The sequence below is a fragment of the Megascapheus bottae genome, chromosome 15 (assembly GCF_031878675.1).
Source record: "Megascapheus bottae isolate mThoBot1 chromosome 15, mThoBot2.hap1, whole genome shotgun sequence".
NCBI lineage: Eukaryota > Metazoa > Chordata > Mammalia > Rodentia > Geomyidae > Megascapheus > Megascapheus bottae.
Genome location: NC_143523.1, coordinates 30,836,749 through 30,859,777, shown reverse-complemented (window position 1 = coordinate 30,859,777; position 23,029 = coordinate 30,836,749). Strand labels below are relative to the sequence as shown.

Genomic DNA, 23,029 nt, shown 5'->3' with positions numbered 1-23,029 from the left:
ACAATGATACCTCCCTCCTTCCTTCCTTCTTCTTCTTCTTCTTTTTCTTTTTTTCTTCTTTTTCTTCTTCTTCTTCTTCTTCTTCTTCTTCTTCTTCTTCTTCTTCTTCTTCTTCTTCTTCCTCTCTCTCTCTCTCTCTCTCTCTCTCTCTCTCTCTCTCTCTCTCTCTCTCTCCCTCCCTCCCTCCCTCCCTCCCTTCCTCCCTCCTTCTTTTCTTCCTTCTCTAATGAGATTTTAATTCAGGGCCTCATGCTCTCTTGGCTTTTTACTCATGACTAGCATTGTATAACTTGAGCCATGCCACTGGTTCCGCAGCCTATTTTCCTAGATACCACAGGTAGTATAGAATGACTGAAAACAGAATGCACATATGCCATCTGGAATAAGGAGACTGGATTGGTGATCAGCGGTGAGGTTGGGAAGGGAAGCAGAGACTGAGTCATGAAGCTGTGCCTTGTATATCATTTGAAGGACTTTGATCTTTATCCTCTGGTGGTATTGCAGGGAAATAGCAGTGTTAGCGTTTTGTCCTTATGACAAAAAAATCCATAAAAACAAGATAAATTAATGATCTTTTTATAAAAAAATATATTTTTTTATTATAAGGAAGCAGTTGTACTAAGGAGCAACTTAGTTTATAAGTACAATGAAATTTGATTGGTCACCCCTACCAAGGAAACATGAATCTTGGAGCACAGTTTCAGAGTTTTCAAAGTATAGTTGCTAGGTCCTCTTGCCTTTGGGTCTGTAGCAAAGGAGGACAGCTTAGACTCCCTTCAAGGGCATTTTTTCTTTTCCTTTCTTTAGTCCTCACATTCTTGAGCTTCTGTCACCTTTGGATGGTACCATTGACTGCTGATCAAGCCTTTAGCACCTGGCTTGTGAGAGTATATAAGATTCAAGCCTTTATAGTATCCCAAGATTATATGCTAGAGCATGGCATTTACTTAGTGAGTCAGCAAATAATACTGGATTCCATGTGTGCCATGTGTGATTTGGGGGACTGAGGTTTCAGTGACAGATAAGACTGCTGGACAACCTGATGTGCATTTTAGAAGGAAATTGTGTGGCAGTGGCCTCAATGTGGTGTGTGTGTGTGTTTGTGTGTGTGTGTGTGTGTGTGTGTGTGTGTGTGAGATATGGGGGGGAATTAGAAAGTAGAGGAGAGGGAAGGGGTAGATCAGACTTAGAACCAGGTAAGAAGTGGGAATCCTACACTTTATTTTCTACCTGTATTTAGACCGTTTGGACTGTGTTTATCATTATTTCTAACATTTCCCCCAGGCAGAACAACAGTTTATTTGAAATACTTTGCAAAGACAGTCTGAAACAGTGAAACCTGGCTAAGAACTAATGAGAAACCTGATAAATCAGCAAGAGAGGTTTATAGAAATGAGGTTTATAGAAATGTTTTTTATTTTGTTTGTTTTTTAAATTAGGTTATGAAGGAAACACAGGAAAGATAGAGGAAGCTGTGCAGAGTTTGGGAGGTCTAGGAAATACCTATGCAGAAGCAGGAATAAGACAGGGCAGGAAGGGGCCAGGAGTTTGGCCTAGTGGTTAAAGTGCTTGCCTAGCATGCATAAAGACCCGGGTTCGATTCCTCAGTACCACATACATAGAAAAAAAAAAAGCTGGAAATGGTGCTGAGGCTCAAGTGGTACAGCTCTAGCCTTGAGAAAGTCCAAGGACAGTGCTCAGGCCCTGAGCTCTAGTCCAGGACTGGCAAAAAAAAAAAAAAGACAGGGCAGGAAGTATGCTACCCAATCAGTTGCCAGGATAAGTAATGGAGTTTGACCTCACTGGGGATTTCCGGGGACAGTATAGACTATATCTCAGAATTATCTGAGAGGCCAGGGAACTGGGCTGTTTCTTCACAATTCATTGTCGATCTGTTGTAAGAGGGGACTTCTGAGATCAACTTCCAATTTGAACCATGGTCTTTAGGTCTCAGCCACCTGAGTAGCCAGGAATATAGGTGTGAGCCATAGATGCCAGGCAAACATTTAATTTGGGGGGTGATTTTTTCCCATTAACTCATAAATACTGGACTTAGTGTTTGCATTAATTTGTTCTGAACAGTAATTCTGAGGATTAAGTTAAGCCAATGATTCTCAGCAGAGAGTGATTTAACCACCCCCACCCCATACACCAAGGATTTTCACCAACTTCTACCAACATTTTTGGTTGTCACAACCAAAGACAGCCACTTGTGTTTAGTAGGTAGGAAAGAGACATTGCTAAACATTCTATAATGCCCAGGGCAGTCCATTCTTCCCCATCACATAAAAGCATCTACAAAATCAAGGTGATAAGGTAGCAAGATTTGGGGCTATTTAATGCTATTGCAGAAATAAGAACCCTTAAGTTTGAGAGCATTTCAACAACTTCCTGGGTTTATAAACTCAGTGTATGGTCCCACCAGGATTTCAACTGAGGTTTGTGTGCAAAGTCTGTGCTTTTTGATTTATTCAGGTCTCTCTTCCAGAGACTGAGTCCCAGAGGCTCACTGAAAAACAAAACAAAACACTCAGATCTGTCCTGGCCTGGCCTCCTGGCCCCAAACTTCAAAGGAGCCTGGATCTGGCTGGAACTGGAAGGAGGCAGGGGAATGAGCACCTTTCCCATCTTTCCTTGGCCTTGCTCTGCCTTGGGCAAGTTGGGGCAGGCTCTGTGGGCATAAGTCCCAGATCTGCATACCAGGGCTGGCGAGGTGCCATTCATTGGAAGCCCAGACATCTTCTCCATGCACAAGTACACCCTTCTGCTGCCAAAGCTGGCTGGTGGTTCTTTCTGGTATGGCAGTTCTCCTTCTCTCCCCTCCCCTCATCCCCCCAGGCTTGGGATGATCTTTCTGGCAAGCATATGTAGTGAAGAGTTACAGGTGGTGCAGACATGGTTTGGAAGGAGTCCCAGCTGGGCCACCTCCCAGGAGCCTTCTGATCACTCACCAGATAAGGCTAAGCTGCTTGCAGATTCCCAGGAATCTTAGCTGCCCCAGGAAACTAGCTTCAAGGGCAAGAGGAACTTTTGAGAAACTTTAATAATCTGGAAAACCAAATGTGCTTTGTCCTTTTGCCTCCTTAGGTTGGGAATATTTTGCAACGCCACTGAATTCTCTATTCATCCCCTACCCTCTCAACCCGTCCTGCCTGCTCCATGATGGGTAATGAGAAAAAGAATGAAAAGAAATGTGGGACATATGAGACGTGGACAGGCTCAAATCTGATGACTCCATCCAGTTATCTATGGCGTGTGAACGTGTGTGGCTGCTTCCTTGGGGAGGTGAAGTACGAATCACATTTCTTTGTGCATAGCCTATGGGTTCTTCTTAAGAACTTTCAGCTTGACATTACTAAGTCTTCTGGTCTCCAGACCCACATTCTGCCCTGGGGGGAATTGACATCCATCACACAAGCTGATCCTGGTCTGTTTAATCAAACTTCCATTTGATGTTGGTTGGAATTTCACATGTGGACCAAATATAAGAAAATTAAGTGATTCCAGCAGCTTAAGTCTAAGGGGAACTATTAACCTTTGATATCAAATAAATTAAAACATGGGACATCTCAGTAATGGTTTTTGGAGGCAAATAGAAAGTTATTTCACTTGTTTATTCATTACTGAGTACTTACTATGTTTTAATTTTTTAAAAGTAGGTCTTGTGGATGAGATCAAGGTAAACATGATAAACTTCTTACCTTTGAGGAGCTCTGGCCTAAGTGTCAATGTGCTATCATTTTGTGAATATGTATTTCTTAGCTTACCCACCTTCTCTATAAGCCTGTTCTTTTCTCTCTCACTTTCCAAATATAGAATATTGGATTTTTACAGTTTTATATTTTTCTTAAAATGCAGAAATAGCCCTTGTGTTACTGCTATATTCATAATACACATTGTTTTATTGACTACTAGTTACTCATTTTTTTCTTTTCTTTTCTTTCTTTCTTTTTTTTTTTTGCCAGTCCTGGGGCTTGAATTCAGGGCCTGGGTACTGTCCTTGAGCTTTCTCAAGGCTACCACTTGAGCCACAGAGCACAATTTCGGGCTTTTTCTGTTTATGTGGTAACCAAGGAATCGAACCCAGGGCTTCATGCATGCTAGGCAAGCACTCTATCACTAGGCCACACTCCTGGCCCCTAGTTACACAATTTTGGTTGTTGTTGTTGTTGGTCATGGGGCTTGAACTCTGGAGGTCTGGGTGTTGTCCCTGAGCTCTTCAGCTCAAGGCTGCCGCCCTACCCCTTGAGCCACCTCAACACTTCCAGTTTTCTGGTGGTTAATTGGAGATAAGAGTCCCACAGACTTTAGTGCCCCAGCTGGCTTTGAACCATGATCCTCAGATCTCAGCCTCCTGAGTAGTTAGGATTACAGGTGTGAGCTACCAGCACCTGGTTTTCGGCTTTTTCTATGTATGTGGTATCAAGGAATAGAACCCGGGTCTTCGTGCATGCTAGGCAAGCACTCTACCACTAGGCCAAACTCCTGGCCTTAGGACTGCTTTTATGGAACAAATATTTCCTAAGTTCAGGTGGAAGTGAGGGTTTATCTGTCAAGGAGAGAGCATTTGGAACAAAGGACACTTAGGAAGATGGTGAGGATACTTCATCATCATCGTTAGCATCATTAAAACCACTGCTACCATCATCACCATTGTCATATTAAGGGCCACCTTCACCATCACCATCACTAGTGGATGCATGGCTATGACCTCCACCACCAACACTCATTATAACCACCACAGCCACCACCATTGCAGGGCCTATCATAACCATGCCCTCATGATGACATCATCACTATTCTCAGCAGCACCACTATTCACTACAACTTATTGCTTACTTATAATGCTAGGCAGAGTACCAAAGAAGCACTTGGTTTGCATTATCTCATGTAATCTTTACAACCTATGAAGCAATTACTCTTGGCTTTCTCAACTGATAAGCTACAAACAGTCTTGTGAGGATAAAAATAATTTGCCTCACTTTATCTCAATAGGACTCAGACTCAGGTCTGCTTGTCTCAAAAGCTAAGGTTTGAATCAACTCTCATAAGTCTTAACTATTAAGCTTGATGATTTTGATAGCTATTGTAATGCTGTGAATTGTGTGTGTGTGTATATACATGTGCAAGCGTGTGCACATGAGTTATTGTCAGGCATTTAAAAAATTTGCATCTAAGGTTATGTGTTAAAATGCTAAACAGGATTACTCAAAGAACAAATCCCTAAGGGAGCCCTAAAGTGAGTAATTGTGGACACAGCAAAGTGTATGATTGTCTCAATCTGAGGTTCCTGTTTTTAATTACATAATCTGACACTATGTGATCTGATGTGATCACAGGTATGGGATTTTATCAAGGCTTTTTGGGGGGAAGTCTCAAAACATTGCTTGTTACCAGTTATCCCTCATTCATATAATTAGAACAAGTACGGAAATTCAATCAATCATAGGAAGGAGGATTATGCCCTCAGTGTTTAATAAGCAAAGATATGCTAAGCATTTAAATGTGCATTATCTTATGAAAATATTTGAAGACCCAGGTTCACTTCCTCAGTGCTGCATACATAGAAAAAGTTGGAAGTGGTGCTGTGGCTCAAGTGGTAGAGCTCTCTTTAGCCTTGAGAAAGTCCAAGAACAGTGCTCAGGCCCTGAGCTCAAACCTCATCACTGGCAAAAAAAAAATCCCTCAAACAACACCACCACCAAAACTCAAATAAACCATGGGGACTGTAGGTCCTCTGGTCAGAGGAGGAGTGCAGGGCCTTGGTCACTGCTCCAGGTGTCTTTGGGGCCTGCATTTCACACTTCTCCTTAGGAACAGGAACAGGAATAACCATGGGTGAATGAAAATGTAGGGCGAATATCAACTCAAATTGATCTATCTTTTATGAACACTATTTGGGGACCTAGGTTTTTTTTTTTAATATTTATTTAGGCTGGGATTTGCCTGAGTGGTAGAGTGTTTGCCTAGCATGCATGAAGACCCATGTTCAATTCCTCAGTACCACATACATAGAAAAAGCCAGAAGTGGTGCTGTGGCTCAAGTGGTAGAGCTCTAGCCTTGAGAAAGCTCAAGGACAGTGCCCAGGCCCTGAGATCAAGGCCCGGGACCGTCAAGAAAAAAGTATTTATTATTGGCATTTTTATTGTAAAGGTGATGTACAGAGGGGTTGCAGTAACGTAAGTCAGGTAATGAGTGCATTTCCTCTTGAATAGTATGGAGACCTAGTTTTTGAAACCCTGTACAGAGAAGGCAGAGAAAACACCCAGTACATTCTCTGTACCCGAGCATCTCCAAGGTCCCTGGGAGTGGTGCTGGCTTTGGTCCCTGTGGTTTTATAATGCACTTTCCTCTCTCCCAGCTCACATTCAGACCTTGCTCTGAACACAATGGTATGTCTGCTTTCCTTCCACTAATGGGTCAAGTTGTTGACTTACTCTCTGTCTTCACAATTACTGTTTAGGTTAAGAAAAATTAAAAATTTAATCAATGGGGAATGCTTAGTCATTGAGTATAGTTTTAAAGAGATTCTAAAGACACAATAAATAACCCTGCCTTCTGCAGAAAGTACTTTTGGGGGGGAGGGGATGAGATAATGTGTTCATTTTTGCAAATCATGTGCCTTTATTTAAATAAATGTAGGGTATGTTATTGGATGTTGACTTTTGTAGTTTATAAGCAAGGACATCTTTTTTCTTTGAGCCACTAAAGTTACTTTGTTAATATATTTGAGGACTATATTTTATACTTCATTGTTAAGTAAGGCATTTACATAGCTCTTTTATATTCTTTAATAGTTAAGCAAGGACATCTTATTGCAGTTATTTTCCAAGGAGATAAGCAAATAAAGTCACCAGAGACGCTGTGGAAGATGAACTTGTGGATGTATCGTTAAATAACAATGATAGTTTTGTAGCACTGTGACATCAGGACTAACTTAAAATTATTTTTTGATTGTTACTATAAAGGTGATGTACAGAGGGGTTATAGTTACATAAATCAGGTAAAGGGTACATTTCTTGTGGACAGTTTCACCCTTGCCCTCACTCTCTTCCAGTTTTCCCCTCCCATCTAGGGCTAACTTTCTAACTCTCTGTTTCTTTTTTTTTTTGAAAGATGAGGAGGATACTCATAGCAACTCTTCCGAAGGTTACATAGCATATTAAATAACCAACACTAATAAAAAAGCTTACCACCAGAATGTCATAGATTCAGGGCCGTAGAAATGTTAGCTCTTCTGTTTATTATTCACTGATTATTCCCTTCATCCACCTGATAATCTCATACTAGACAGAGAGCTGGGGGAGTCTCTGCTTGTCAACTGCTTTTTAGTAGGGTTCTCAGGAAGGCAGCCTCCTTGCTGCCCAGGGATTTTCTTCTGCCCACAGAAACACTATCATTTTCTCTGTACAACACAAAAGCTGTAGTGCAGAAGAGAGGACCTCACCCACTAGGTTGCTAAGAGCCCCAGCTCCTGGCAGCACCAGTCAGGAGGCTAAGGAGGGAGTTGTTTCACCTTTCTAAGGGAGAAAAGATTCTGCTGATTTTACAAGTAGGGAATTCTGCTCATTGCCCAAGAGTAGTGTCACTCTGTGCTCTCAGATTCTTCTAGAAAACTAACATGGAAAAGAAAAAGAAATCCCTGTTCTCTTGCTAGTTAACTTTTAGGTTTGAATGACCCTCACCCTCCCTCCCCATCAGCTCTGCTTACCTAGTGATTGTGTTGGGTTTAATGACTTGATTAGTTGTTTGCACTAGTACTTGTCTCAGTTATTTGATACTTTTTTGCTGTAGGTCAAAGAGACTAGACATTCTGGTTTTGCAGGGACAGTTTCCCTCCCCCCCACCATGGCTCAAACTGTTTCTTTTTAGCTACCATATGATATAATGTGGCTTTTTATTTCTTCCCTGGCCTCACACAGACTGGAGACATGAAATGATTGCTCTAATAAGATGTTAATAGGAAGGATTAAATATCTACCTTCCTTCCTTTCATTCCCTCCCTCCCTCCTTGCTTCTTTTCTTTCTCTCCCTTCCCTCCCTCCCCTTCCTCCATTCCCTTCCTTCCTTCCTTCCTTCCTTCCTTCCTTCCTTCCTTCCTTCCTTCCTTCCTTCCTTCCTTCCTTCCTTCCTTCCTTTCTTCCTTCCTTCCTCCTTCCTTCCTCTCTTACTTTTTTCTGTTTCTCCCCCCTTCTTTCCTTCAATGTAAACTGAAATTGGCATTGAGAAAGCAGCAGAGCTGACAATTGCAATCAGAAAAACTCAACTGCAACATAAATTCTGTAGAAGGAATGGGCATAGTTTTGTAAAGACAAGAAACGATTTATGTGAACAAACTGAAAATGAGAATCCAGGGAAACAAATCAGGGCAGGAGAGTGAGTGCACGCCAGTATTTAAAAACAATTAGCCAGATAAAAGTACTTAAGTCAGGATAAGGAAAATGGCTCATGAAATATCAAGGACTAGCCTTGACCCTCACCACCAATTTTTTAAAGCAAACATCCTATATAGACCTCTGTCAATTATTTATTTTGTATTGACTTCCTATATTCTGAACATGTTATTAGGGAATAACTAGCAAGAATACTAGCAATCCTTGATTAGAAGCGATACTGAAGGTCATTTAGTCTGACTGCTGATGAATTTTGAAGGTACTTAATGTAGGCCAAACTGTAGCAATGTCTTGTCCATGTTGATCACAATGACATCTGTGAGATTACATGGAAAGTTTTTGCTGCCAATCTGCAAAGTTTTAATTGTTCTTGATTGATGCATCCCCAGAGTACCTTTCTATCAACAAAATAAAATGAATTAGGTGCTTGATTTTTATAATGAATGGCCTACTTGCTTTTGAGGTATGGAATTTGAAGTGGTTCAGTGATGGGCACATATCATTTTTGTACCTTTTAGAATGTATAAGGTGTGGGGGGGCATCTGGCTTGGCCTAAAGTTGTCCATTTTATAAGTTCTTATATACTCTCTGAGGCTAGACTCTGAGTTCTGTATCACAAAAGAACCATGGCCTAATAATAATCACTATAATATTTTTATATGACAGATAATTTCACTTAGCACATACTAAGTATCTGGTGCCCTTTGCTTTTCTGTTTTCGTTCTCTTTTTCTCATATTTTGTGTGTATACATGCGCATAATTGTGGCATGTTTGCTAAGAACCTGCCTTCCTACTTAGACCCACAAATTAACTCTAAGCAAGTGAAAAGCTAGGTATCCTAGTCTCCACTGGGTATCTATGATGGTTGTCTTGAACTTTTCTCTCCTACAGTCATTTTTCAGATATCTTGGAAACCAGACAGGGACAGACAGCAGAAAAGACCATCTACTTGTAGACAATGACTCCTGTAACAAGACCCCATCTGACCAATCCTGGGACAATGGACTGTCAGACAAACTCTGAAACCACCTCTGGCTACTTCTGAACATACATATGGACCTATTTGTTTTAACTCTGCATACCCCCACACTCCTGCCCCTAATGCTTTGTCTTTTTAAACTAGTAATATGTCTGTACCCTGAAGATGAGTGACAGTGGCTGCTTGGGCCATGTCATAAATATTTCTCTGCTGTTCACTATTAACATCTCTTTAGTTTGTGAGCAGAGGCAAAATGACTGGACCTGACCTGTAAAATCCCAGGAGTTTGAGCTGAGAGCCTAAAAATTCTAGTTTCATACATATACATAATATCAATCAATCATTTAATAGTCTTAGTGTTTAACCTTTGCACCTTTTGAAGGAGTAACTACGATCTTTATGTTACAGTGAGAAATTAAGGCATGTGAGAATGGAAATGGCTTGGTCCAGGTTATTCAAGCCCAAGTTAAAGGGGATCATATTTTAAAAGGGCAGTCAAGATGCCATTCACAGGCAAGGTAAGCTTAGAGTCTAAGGGGTTAAGTAATTTTTCCATAGCAGAGCAGAGACTACAGGTCTACTACATAACTAGTATCTCTTTCTTTTTACCACATCTTAAAAATAAGTGATTTCTAAGGTAGATAGTTCTCATTTATTTCCATGAGTCAAGTCAATGTAAAATGTTGGTGTTGTTTTGAACTGACTTAAATGGTTTTCTTTCAGAAGGTTGTTGTATCTTTCTAGAAACATTTAAAAGTACAAAGCTACCATAATTCATTGGAAATGATAGGGAAAAAAATCACTGAGATGTTCTACTGTACACATCAATTACTCATAATGCCCTTAGCAGAGGCATGCTTACCCTATTATGTGCTGATTTTTGAAGCTTATCTCACAACAGAAAATAATTAGAAAAGGTAAAACTAAAACAATATAATAAACGATGCAGACAAACTAGAACACTAAAGAACTTTCTAGTCATCATTGATTCATTATTAGGAGTTCAGTAATTATATTAAAGCTGGAATTATGTAAGATCCCAGAGTCATCATTAAGACTTTTCTTTCTTTCTTTCTTTCTTTCTTTCTTTCTTTCTTTCTTTCTTTCTTTCTTTCTTTCTTTCTTTCTTTTGCCCTTCTTTGCTTTCCTGCCCTTGTATTGTACTTCAGCATGCTTAAGAGTTGTATAGCATTCTATATGCACAAAGTAAAATGTTATATAACATATGGATGTAATGGCACTGTTTTTGAAGGTTTGTTTGTTTTTTTTTTTTTTGATTATGTGAAATTTCCTCTTTAAGGATAGGCTTTAACTACCAGCACAGCCATGTTCATTGCAGCACAATTTACCATAGCTAAGACAAGGAACCAACCCAAGATGCCCCCCAGTAGATGAATGGATCAAGAAGATATGGTATTTATACACAATGGAGTTCTATGCTTCCATCAGAAAAAATGACATTGCTCCATTCTTAAGGAAATGGAAAGACTTGGTAAAAATTATATTAAGCAAAGCAAGCCAGACCCAAAGAAACACAGGCTGCATGGCTTCCCTCATTTACAATAACTAGAATATATCAATGTTATTCTTAGCAGAGGATCATAATAGCTCAATAGCTAGGTGTATATGACCATATAAAATGAAGCTTATCAAAATCAACTTTAAGAAATGGAAACAAGAGATTTTTATAATGTACTGTTTGCAGTTATTTCTTTTTTTCTTTTTGCAGTTACTTTTTCCTTTGTTCTATGCTCTGTTATCACTGTTTTTAGTTTCTGTACCCCCTTTGTCTTGTATATAAGTTTATCTGATTTGTGGAAGGGAAAGGGAATCACAGAAAAGGGGACAGGCAGAGGTAGGGGGGACAAAGGGTGAGCCAGTGCAGCTGCGAGTCTCATTAGACACTATGTTGGAAATGAACTTTGCGACTTGGAGTGGATGGAGTTGGGGGCAGGAGAAAATGAGAAGGGATAACACTGTTCAAAAAGAAATGTACTCATTACCTTACGTAAGTAACTGTAACCAGTCTGTACATCACTTTACAATAAAAAAAAGATGAGAGGGAGGGAGGGAAAGAGGGAGAAAAACAGGGAAAGGGGTACCAATATTCAAGAAGTAATGTACCCATTGTCTGATGAATGTAACTGTAACCCCTCTGTACATGACCCCACCAATAAAATTCAATTAAAAAAAAGGATAGGCGGGGCCGGGAGTTTGGCCTAGTGGTTAAAGTGCTTGCCTAGCATGCATGAAGACCCGGGTTCGATTCCGCGGTACCACATACATAGAAAAAAAGTCGGAAGTGGTGCTGAGGCTCAAGTGGTAAAGCTCTAGCCTTGAGAAAGTCCAAGGACAGTGCTCAGGCCCTGAGCTCAAGCCCAGGACTGGCAAAAAAAAAAAAAAAAAAAAAAAAAAAAAAGATAGGCTTTAAAACTGTTGGAAAAAACACACACACTCCTTTTAAATCTACTATCAGATTGAGTGATTGGTAAAAATCAGCAAAATAACAGCAATGGAAATAGCAAGTAATATCACTTAGAACTATGCAGAAGATTGTTTTTGGTGTTGCATAGTCATCATCAAAGAGAAGTCTTCTCCTAGCATCTTGATAGCGTATGTCAGAGAATTCAAAAACATTAGATTTAGAGCTTTAAAAGTTTATGACTTTCCATTCAATCAACTGACCATCCTCAAGCATTCATGGATCATCAAACATATGTTAATTCTTTGATGGTGATTCTCTGACTTAATTGCTTCTCTAGTGCTAATCATGCACTTAAAAGTCTAGAAAAGTGATTATTCTCCTTGTGCATGAATGGCTTATTTGTGTGAATCCTGTCAAGCATCTTTCAAGGTGGACCTTGCTTTTCAGCTCTTAGGGATACTTAACTTACACCATTTCATTTGCTCAATAATATTGATTGAATCTGTTAATCTAAGTTATTCTGCTTTCTGTACAATGGGAAAACTGTGGTCAAAGCTAAAACTTTAAGCATATGCTTGATATGTATTATGCTTACATCTTCTATTAAAAAGATAATATCTGTTTTCCTTAAGAAAAGATAAAGATTTTTGATATTTTGCTTTTTTTGATTACTGGCTTAATATTAAAAATTCTCTCCATAGAGCTTTAATTGGTTACTGAGAAAAGTTGCTATTCTTTTAATTTCTCAAAAAAGGTATATTTAGCTGGTACTTGGGACTGGTATGGGCCATGGAATGACTTCTGGTCTCTAGATCTCTTAAAAAAAAATCTCATGCTGGGGCTGAGAGTTTGGCCTAGTGGTAGAGTGCTTGCCTAGCATGCATGAAGACCCGCGTTCGATTCCTTGGTACCACATAGATAGAAAAAAGCTGGAAGTGGTGCTGAGGCTCAAGTGGTAGAGTGTTAGCCTTGAGAAAGTCCAAGGATAGTGCTCAGGCCCTGAGCCCAAAGCCCAGGACTGGCATAAGAAAAAAAACAATCTCATGCTTTCTTTGTCCCTAGAGACTAAATGACCTTATCTCTTTGTCACAGATAAGGAGGAATTCTGAGGGGTGTGTGTGTGTGTGTGTGTGTGTATGTGTGTGTGTGTGTGTAAGAGAGAAAGAGAAAGAGAGAGATTTCAGCTTTTTTTTTAAAAAAAAAAAGAGGTCTGAAATTGATACTGACATTTGTTAGGTGGGAGTGGTTAGCTACCTTACCTGTTGGTTCTGAAAATCCAGGTCATCTGACAGATAATATGAAGTTGCCCTATTTTCTGTTTTTATCCTGATGATAACTTTCTTGTTTGGAGTTTGAGTGAAAAACAACATAGATGAAACTTACCAAACAAATGAAATAAGAAATAAGGAGTCACCAATGTTTTCTTCTCTCTCTCTCTCTCTTTTTTTTTTTTTTTGCAGTAATTATGGAGTCTGATGGTTTTCTTTCTCTTCTTTCATTTAACTTGTGAAAATTGAGATAAGCAAAACAGGGACTAAAACAGATGGTCCATAATGCACTTAACTGCAAGGCAAACACTTATGTTCTACACCTAGGACAAGAAGTAGAATACCAACCAGGCATTTGTGTTAAATCTAGCTAACCAGGGGGCTGAGACCTAGAGAGTCAAAGTTGGAAGCCAATCTGAACACAAAAGTTCTTGAGACTTTATCTTCAATTTATCAATAAAAACCAAGGCTGGAGGTGTGGAACAAATGGTAGAATAACAGCTAAACCAGTTGAGTTAGCATGAGGCCCGGAGTTCAAAGCTTAGAGATGTTGTCCTATGTCTTTAGAGGGAACTACCATCCTTAATATCTTATATCTTTGATCATCTGTGAAATTTGACTATTAAGGGTCCACCATTCCCATTTTCTGTACATTAGCAGGATCATATACATGCAATGTTTTTTTTTTTTAATTTGTCAATATATTTATAAGATTCATTCTTGTTCTTGGTAACTGTCATGCATTTGTGTTCATTTGTCTTTAGCATCCCCACAATGGTATTACATTAGTAGATATTTACATTATATTGCTAATACATAATGGGTTGTCTCTCTTTTGTTATTACAACCACACTATAGAAACACTACTTACACTCACTCTGGTATACATGTGCATGAGCTTCTTTAGTCTGTGGTGTATGACCAAGACTGACATGCTAGATTGAGAGGGATGAGCATGTAAGGTCAACTATTTTTCATTGTATTCAACTTTGACTTCCATTCACTTTTGACTTCCATTATCTTCTAGCCAGGGCTTAGTTTTGGCCAATATTTTTGTCGTTTGCTAATCTCTTAAGCATAATAAGTTGTATTTTATTTTATTTTTATTTTGATAATTTGTCTTCCATACACTTATTAACAGTTTGGATTTGTTCTTTTTGAGGCATCAGTTTACAAATGTCCTTTTGCCTATCTGTATTTGCTATTTGCATCTTTTTTTTTTTTTGCATCTGTTTTTTTTTTTTTTTTTTCAGTCCTGGGGCTTGAACTTAGGGCCTGGGCACTGTCCTTGGGCATTCTCAATGCTATGCATCTGTTTAAAAAAAAACTTAATTTGGAGACAATATTTATCTATTTGGGAGTTATATGACTTTCAAAGAATTTTCATCATTTCCTGTAGCTTGGTCTTCTCGCAGTACCGTGTCATATGATGAGCTGAAATGTAATTTTTTTCATATATTTTTATTGTAATTAATAGAAAGGTTACATTATATTCAGCAGATAGAGGGTGCATTACCTCACAAATATTGATACCCTTTCTCATGTCTTGGTCCCCATTTCCCTCCCCCCACCCCCACCCCTCATCTTGTTTTCCCCCCTTCCCTATCCAATTTCAAATAGCCAAATACGCATGTATACAATATATCAGATAACAAGGTGAAATACTGTAACAATATGAGATAACCAAGGGACAGCAAAAGAGATGAGAGATCACATAGTATATTAAAGACAACAATCACTCATTATATGGTTTTTGTTTCTATATCCAGGAGGTCCTTTCATTTAGTGTCATACTATATGGCCTTAGGTATCTAGGTTTTGTTCTATTGTAAATCTCTGCTAGGAGAGCCCAAGGATTCTACTAATTATGACAAATGTGGGAAACCATTGAGCCTATGTTCCTTTGAGTCTGGCTTACTTCACTTAATATGATTTTTTTCTAAGTCTTTCCATTTCCTTACAAATATGGCAATGTCGTTCTTTCTGACAGCAGCATAGAATTCCATTGTGTATAAATACCAGGTCTTGTTGATCCACTCATCAACTGAAGGTCATCTGAGTTGGTTCCATATTTTTGCTATGGTAAATAGTGCTGCAATGAACATTGTTGTGCTAGTGGATTTGGTATTGAAATCTAAAATTTTAACTCAGTTGTGTGTGTATGTGTGTGGCTTGAACTCAGGGGTTGGTCATTGCTTTCTTTGCAAGGCCAGAACTCTTCCACTTGAGCTGAAGCTCTTTTTTGGCTTTTCCTGTGATTCCTGTCTGGATTGGCTTCTAACTATGATCCTTATGTCTCAGTCTCCTGAATAGCTAGGATTGTAGGCATGAGCCTCTGGTGCTGCTAGCAATGATTATTTTTGAGATTTTTGTCCCAAAGTGCCTGAACCACAGTCAGCCTAAAATAGGCTTCTGCTTGTAGGTTAGATGACAGCCTGTGTTACTACACCCAGATTCTTTCTGTAGGGCTGGGGTCTTGCAGACTTTTCTGCCCAGGCTGGCTTGGAACTGCTATCTGCTGAACCTCAGCTTCCTCTGCAGCTGAGATGACAAGCAAGTGCCATGGCTGCATGTTGAGAATGAGTCTCAAGTATATGTCTGTGCTGGCCTTGAACTGCAGTCTTCTTGATCTCAGCTTCTCAAGTAGAGTTCCACACGTAAATCACCTGTGCCTTGCTATAAGTATCAATTTGCTTGAAAATCTTAAGAGTCAAATTTCACAGTTTTTGAAAAATTTTTTTTTGAGGTTTTGGAGAATGAAACCCAGAGGCTCACACATAGGAGGCAAATATCCCGCTTGGAGCCATAATCGTCATTGGTTACAATTTATTTTTCTAGTGCTAGGGATGGAACTGGAGAACTTGCACACTCTAGGCAAGCACTTTATCACTGAACCATTTCCCTTGCCTTTGGTGTACGGAAATGAGGTCTTGCTATGTAGCCCAGAACTCCTGATCCTCCAGCCTCAGCCTCTAGCTGCCAAAATTCTAGTAGTGTACCTCTACCCTCAGCTAGTTAAGATTTTTGACAGAACAGAAATCTTTCGTATGTCTTTCTACAAGTCTCAGGAAGAAGTTTCTTATTTTTGGATGGTGCCTTGAGCCCAAAGAAACATCACTGGTAAAGAAGGAACAGGATCCAAAGAGACAATTTTTTTTTCCTGTGAAAGACAAAACTAAACCCAGAATTCTTCCTTAATGTTTCCACTGCCTAATATAGTGCTGGGTGTGGAGATGGTAGTCATAAAATATGTTTAGGCCAACAAGTGAAACTTCCTGTGTAGTCAGAGACTTGAGGGTTAGTCTGACTTGAGAGGTAGATGAGGAATAAGGTCAGTTTTTGTTCCAAGTGCCAGCTCTACCTTTTATGAGACCTTGCAAAAATTACCTAAACTTTTGTGCCTCAATGTTGTCATTGTAAAGTGGGAATGATAATACCCTTATTGTTTATACGGATTTAGAAGTACTATATGTAAAGTGCTTGGCATATACTTGTCTCTCATTAACTGGTAGCTACTATTATTATTGGTAATAAAAGATGGACAGTATTGAGCTTACAGTGTTTTATTAGGGAAAGGCTTCCCTGATCCAACTCCTTTCTAAGTCTCTGCAGCAGTGTTGGGCTTCATTCCAAGTTTCTGGAACATGTCGCCCTGGCGTGAACTCTGCACCCAGTCCCTTCTCTGTACTCCCTGAAGACCCCAAGTTCTCTTGACCCAAAAGTGCCTTAGTCATAGGGGAATTAATGGGACTTTTGGCCAAAACCTTCAAGTGATTTCAAAGTGGAGATCTTCCAAGGACAGAACATTCTGGAACCCATAATGTTTTGTATCTTCTTCTCATATGGTGAGGGTTAAAGCAAGCTGGAAAGTTGTTTAAGGAGACCCAGACTTGAAGAAAGTTAAGTGGATTAAGAAAAACCTATAGGTTACATATACACATATAAATAATATTTGTTGACATGAAATCCAGATTCCTCTTGGCAAATTGGTTAATTTGAAAAAAAAATGAAAGACAGCAAGTTAAAGAGTAATGCTCTTAAAAACTTGCTTTAGTGATTTTACTGATTTTATCTTTTTTTATTAATTTGATACGTGATGGCTCAAGTGAGAGCAGTGTTCCCTTTTAAATTTGATCATACCATTTGTGAATGTAATTCTTGAAATACTGAGAGTCATATAATGAGGAGAAGTATTTTCTATTAAATTCTCTGGGGAGAGGGTGGAATGTTTTCTTAAATTATTTTGGTTAGAGGGCAGGCGCTTTCTTTAATTCATCTTAGAATCAGAAGCATTTGTTTAGTATAGTGACTGGCAGATGGAAGGTAGTAAATGAATGTTTTTTTTGAATAAGTACAGGAACAAACTGATGAAGGCACAGCACAAAGTCATGGAAAATATATTTTTCACAACCCAAGAGTCCTCTGTTTGGTCTTGCTCTGTCCCTAACTGCTGTGTGATGTAGACAATCACTTACCCTTTTTGAGGCCAGCTCTCTCAATGAAAGACCAAGCAGTGTGGTAACAAGGCCTTATAGCTTGTTGTGCAAAACAGGCAGGGGTGCAGAAGTGATAAGGAATTTGGTCTATATACCAGAATGTACGATATAAATATAAAAATACAAAGCTCTGGTGGTTCCTTAAGTTTTTTTTTTTCTGGTATGTGTGCTGGTACTAGAGTAGGATTTGAACTCAGGGTCTTGTTCTTGCTCAGCTTGCTCATGTCATGTGTTCTACCACTTGAGCCACATCTCTAGCCCAACTATTTTTTGGTGGTTATGGGGCTTGAACTCAGGGCCCGAGTGCTTGTCCCGGGGCTCATTTGCTCAAGGCTAGTACTCTACCTTTGAAGCACAGTTCCACTTCCGTTTTTATCAAAAGTGGCTAACTAGAGTCTCATGGAGACTGTTCTGCCCAGGCTGTCTTTGAACCTTGATCCTTAGATCTCATTCTCCTGAGTAACTAGGGTTACAGGCACAAACCACTGGGGCCCGGCCAGCTCAGCTTTTCTCTGGTTAATTGGAGGTGGAATAGCACAGATTCTCTGCCTGGGCTGGGTTCAAACCACATTTCTCTAGGTTTCAGCCTCTTGTATAGCTGTTTCCCATCCTTTAAAAAAATGGCTATGTAAAACAGGAAGACAAAAACAGGAGGAGTGGATGTTTCAGCCTCCCCAGTACACAGCAGGTGACATTTTGGTTTTTAGAAAAAGTTAAGAAACCAGGAGAAAATGAGGGAAGAGATGACACTTTAAGAATAAATATATTCATCACCTAATTATATAACTGTAATCCCCCTGTACATCACCATTATAATAAAATTTAAATTAAAAAATTAAAGAATAGTAAAATCAGGGGTCAAGGCTAAACCTTTTTGTACAAACCAGAAGAAAGCCTAAAGTGTATTTCACAGATGCTTCCCTGACTTTTGAAATATCTTCCTGTGGATATAATGAATCTTACTTCCTCAGAAGCCACACAGAGCTAAATCTGGGCTTCCTTGGATGGAGTCTGGCACAGAATTTACCCATGTCATGCCAGTCACAGCTTTGGGAGAGCTCAGCCATTGCATTTGGTGGGGGAGAGAGAGCATAGAACAAGTAGTTTCTATGGGTGCCTTTCCTCTTGACTGGTGTGGCTGGAGGAGAAGTGGAGCTTCTGCTGGGGTTGTTATGTGCAATTCTTTTTTTTTTTTTTTTTTTGCCAGTCCTGGGCTTGAGCTCAGGGCCTTAGCACTGTTGTTGGACTTTCTCAAGGCTAGAGCTCTACCACTTGAACCGCAGCACCACTTCCGGCTTTTTTTTTTCAATGTATGTGGTACTGAGGAATTGAACCCTGGTCTTCGTGCATGCTAGGCAAGCACTCTACCACTAGGCCAAACTCCCAGTCCCAGACCAAACTCCCAGTCCCGTGTTATGTGCAATTCTTGACGCTCAACGGACCCAGGTACTAGTGGCTGTGCTGCTCAGGGACTGGCCTTGTCACCGAGATTTACTCTGCCATGTAGCATTAGGGATCCCTGAGGATTTGCTCATTCTTGCTAAAATTGTCCCAAATTTCATGGTCTACCGAGTGCTTTTTCATACACTGAAACTCAAATTGTTCTCTCCTAGTCAGAAAGGATTCTATTTCTTGCAAATAAAAGCAGTGTCTGACTCAATGTTGTGAGATTCAGACAGCAGACATTCTAAGGCATTTCGGAGGAGCTGTGTCCCAGGTATACGCCAAGCTGAAATTTGGATAGAACACAAGTTCTTTTGGGGTCCCTGGTGTATCAGCTTCTGAAATTTTATGACTCCATTGACAAAATATTCAAATAAAAAGCTGTGGTGAGGGGGGGAGGGTAATGGGTACCAAGACATGTGAAAGGGTATCAATGTATGTGAATTAATGTACCTTCTATCTGGCAAATATCATGTAACCCTTTTATTAATTACAAAAAAAAAAGCTGTGGTGAGAGGATAGTCCAGATATGGTTGAATGACATAGATGAGGACAACTTTTGAGCTCACTGTTAAAGAGCCCCTTAACAGTGTTAAACATTTACTTTACAGCACTCTCCTGAAATATTAGAATTCTACCGCGCTCCTAATATGGGGGAATTTTGTACTAGTAAAGTAAAAGTGCTAAAGCTAATGATGTATTAGTAAAAATATGCTCTTGGTTTCTGTTTCAGTTATGCTGATGCTTTAGTGGGATTAGGGCTGTGATTTAGGGAGGGCGGGGACAGAGAACAGAGAAGAAGGTGCTTTCCAGGATAACTGGTTATACTTCACTGTTGGATGTACCTTCTGGGACCCATTGAGATGGGAGAGACAATAAGACAGGAATTAGAAGACAAGAACCTCACTTCCTCACCAGGACATTCTATTCCTGGCTGCACCAGCAGTTGAGGTCCCTAAAGAAAGGAGCTTGTACTAGGTGCTTGTGTGTGCTTTGCATAGTGTATTCCCAGTGTGTGCTTCCTTCCACTTCTGACTGCACCCTCCTCACCTGTGATCCTGGCTTTACCCACACCGACGGAACAGAATATCAAAGGCCTTATGGAATCTACTAGCAAATGAACACTCTCGACTTGCCCAATTGCCTCAGCTCTACAGTTTACAGCTAAAGTGACATGGACACATATTAATAATTTAAAATTTGATACCCATCTCCCATCATGCCTGCTTTTCTCGGGTAGAGGAACAAATCATTCTGGACTCTGGTGATGCGTATGTAAGAGAATGCATTAATGCGTGTGTGCGTGTGTGTGTTTCTGAACTCTTTTGCTGATATCCAACTTCACCAGGCACCTCCTCATTTATTGTGTAACCGTTTCTTTGTTTTTGGTTCAGGACTTGGACACTTCTATCAGGAAAAGTGGAGAAGAGCCTCTATCTCAGAATGGCCCAGCCTATGTGAAACATGCCAAACAACAACCAGTGATAACCCCGGCAGTAAGTGCTAGACATTGGGTCTATAATGAGGCAAAGTTCTTCCTCATATCCACCTTGATGTCTCAGGAAATTGTATTTGCCTTGCATGGAGACATTGGGGGCAGCGTCTGTCCTGGACAGCCTTGGGGGTGTTGATGAAGAAGGAGACCAGGGTGAACACAGCCTATACACATTCTTCGCTTATTGTTTGGTCTCAGTAATAGCAACCACATGGTGCTAGAGAGGCCTTGCCATGCCTGGAGGGCTTGAGCCCAGCTCTTAAAACAAGAGCACTGACTGTAGCCAGGCTGAAAGTGACATGGCGTGCTTAGCAACCCTCAATATCCTCTTACGGGATTCTCTGACTCAGAACTCACAGACAGGATGTGATCTCAGCCCACTGCATGCCTTCCATGCACATGGGTGCATTTGCATGTTTCCTCCAGTTTTAATTGGGGTGGGAAGAAATACTAACCATGTGTGTGTAAGAGAGCAAATGGAATGTGGCAGAAGGGGATTTTGAAGAGGTCTTTAGGGAACTCTGCAGAACGGTTCTTTCTTCTTGATTTTCCCATTGCTCAGGCCTCAGTAGTTTACTGAGAGGGCAACTATAGACCTAACTGCTCTCCAGCCTTCCGGTATTCCTTTTCCACTGCCTATGGAGAGAGGCCTGACACACTGTGCACAGGTGCTGTTTCTTCACAGCCAGCTCCTCTAGGTAAACCAAGTCCTTGCCCTCATTCAGACCAGCAGAGCTGTCCATAGCGTATCATGATTCTCACCTTCTTACCATTCCTTCCTTTTGCTGCTCTTCTGCCAGTTGAGCAGCCTCCTAGAGGTTCGCCTCATAATCCTATCAGTTTCTTCAACCTAATATTGAAGTGTATTCTTGCTTGAAAGCCTTATGTTTTTTTTACCAGGTCCTTCCTGATATAATATACAGTCTCACTGGTCCTAGCTCAAAACCCTGTTACCCTCCAGTGTTTTTTCATTTCCCCAAGTTTTTTTTTTTCTTTTCCTCCAGGCTAGAGCTGTACCAGTTGAACCACAGCACCATTTCTGGCTTTTTTTTTTTTTTCTATGTATGCGATACTGAGGACTTGATCCTGGGTTTTTATACATGCTGGGCAAACACTCTTACCACTAGGCCAAACTCCCGGCCCCTCCCCAACTTTTAAAAGAAGGTTTGAGTAAGGCCGGGCACGGTGGCTCACGCATGTAATTCTAGCTACTCAGGAGGCTGAGATCTGAGGATCACGGTTCAGAGCCAGCCTGGGCACAAAAGGACTGGAAGCTCTTATTACCAGTTAACCTCTAGAAAACAGGAAGTGGAGCTTGGCTCAAGGGTAGAGTGGTAGCCTTGATCTGAAGAGCTCAGGGACAATGCCCAGGCCAAGTTCAAGCCACATGACCCACAAAAAAAAAGGTTTCAGTATATATATATATATATATATATATATATATATATATATATATGATACTATCCTTGGATATTGAACATTGAAGTCTCCAAAGACACACCCTCTCTATGTGTATATATATGTCCCTTCCATATATATATATATATATATAATACACATACATATATGTACCCAAAACTACTTTTAAAAAGTTGGGGAAGCTAGGGCATGGAAGTGTACAATGAACCACCAGAAAACCAGAAGTGGTACTGTGGCTCAAGGAGTAGGTCAGTAGCCTTGAGCTGAAGAGCTCAGGGACAATACGTAGGCCCAGAGTTCAAGCCCCATAACTAACACCCCTGTCCCGCCCAAAAATGGGGAAATGAAGTTTACTATAGTCTTGTCTAGCTCCTAAAGTAAGTCAACACATTCTAGACTCATGCACAATCCCGTGCTTAGGTTAGTACAGCAAGTATCATTTCTTTCATTGACTTGAAAATTGGTTCTTCATTTACTTTGAAATTCTGTAGTATTAGGTTTTAACGGATAGAAGTCATATCTTCTAGCTTAAAATACATGCTTCCTGTATGCTGTAAGAGGTTGAAACCAGGCAAGCTGGTTGGAATAGAAAGCATGCCCATGTTTCCATGGTGGGCACTGAAGGGAAAATGCAGGAGATGCTGGCAGTAGTTGGCACACAGTAAACACTAAGCACTTTTTTAAGTGAGTGAGTGGACTAATGAAATGAAGTGTTCAGAAAGACTGGCATTGAATTTAAACTGAGGAGTATTTCCAGGAATATAGATGATGTTTTGCAACAAAGGAAAAGACCCGGCTTTGAATGCTGCTGACAAGCTGGTCTTTAAGGAAAATTACGACACATGTGTTCGAAGAGATGAGTCACTAGAGAAGAGTTATTGAACCTGACAGCCATGGTGAGGAGAGCAGCAATGGTCTCTGACTGTTCAAGGAGAATGCTAAACATCTGCTCAGCACCCCAAAAACCCATCTCTTCCCAAGGGGCAAGAAATGTGCCTGTGTGTCCAATGGATGGCCTGTAAGCTTGGGCATTGTCCATTCTTCATTGAACAATGAAAACTGTGATTATGGCAATTCATAGAGTGCCAGGTGTTTTGGGCATGCTAGTA

At 40.2% G+C, this 23,029-nt stretch overlaps 1 long non-coding RNA gene across 2 annotated transcripts in view; it reads left to right on the top strand.

Annotated features, from left to right (window-relative positions):
- Positions 1–6,362: 6,362 nt before the first annotated feature.
- Positions 6,363–23,029, top strand: part of LOC150054122 (uncharacterized) — a 57,319-nt gene continuing 40,652 nt past the window's right edge. For both annotated transcript variants that reach the window (XR_016537832.1, XR_016537831.1), the window contains exons 1-2: positions 6,363–6,393; positions 20,401–20,502. This is a non-coding gene — a long non-coding RNA (uncharacterized LOC150054122). The remainder of the gene's footprint in view (positions 6,394–20,400; positions 20,503–23,029) is intronic.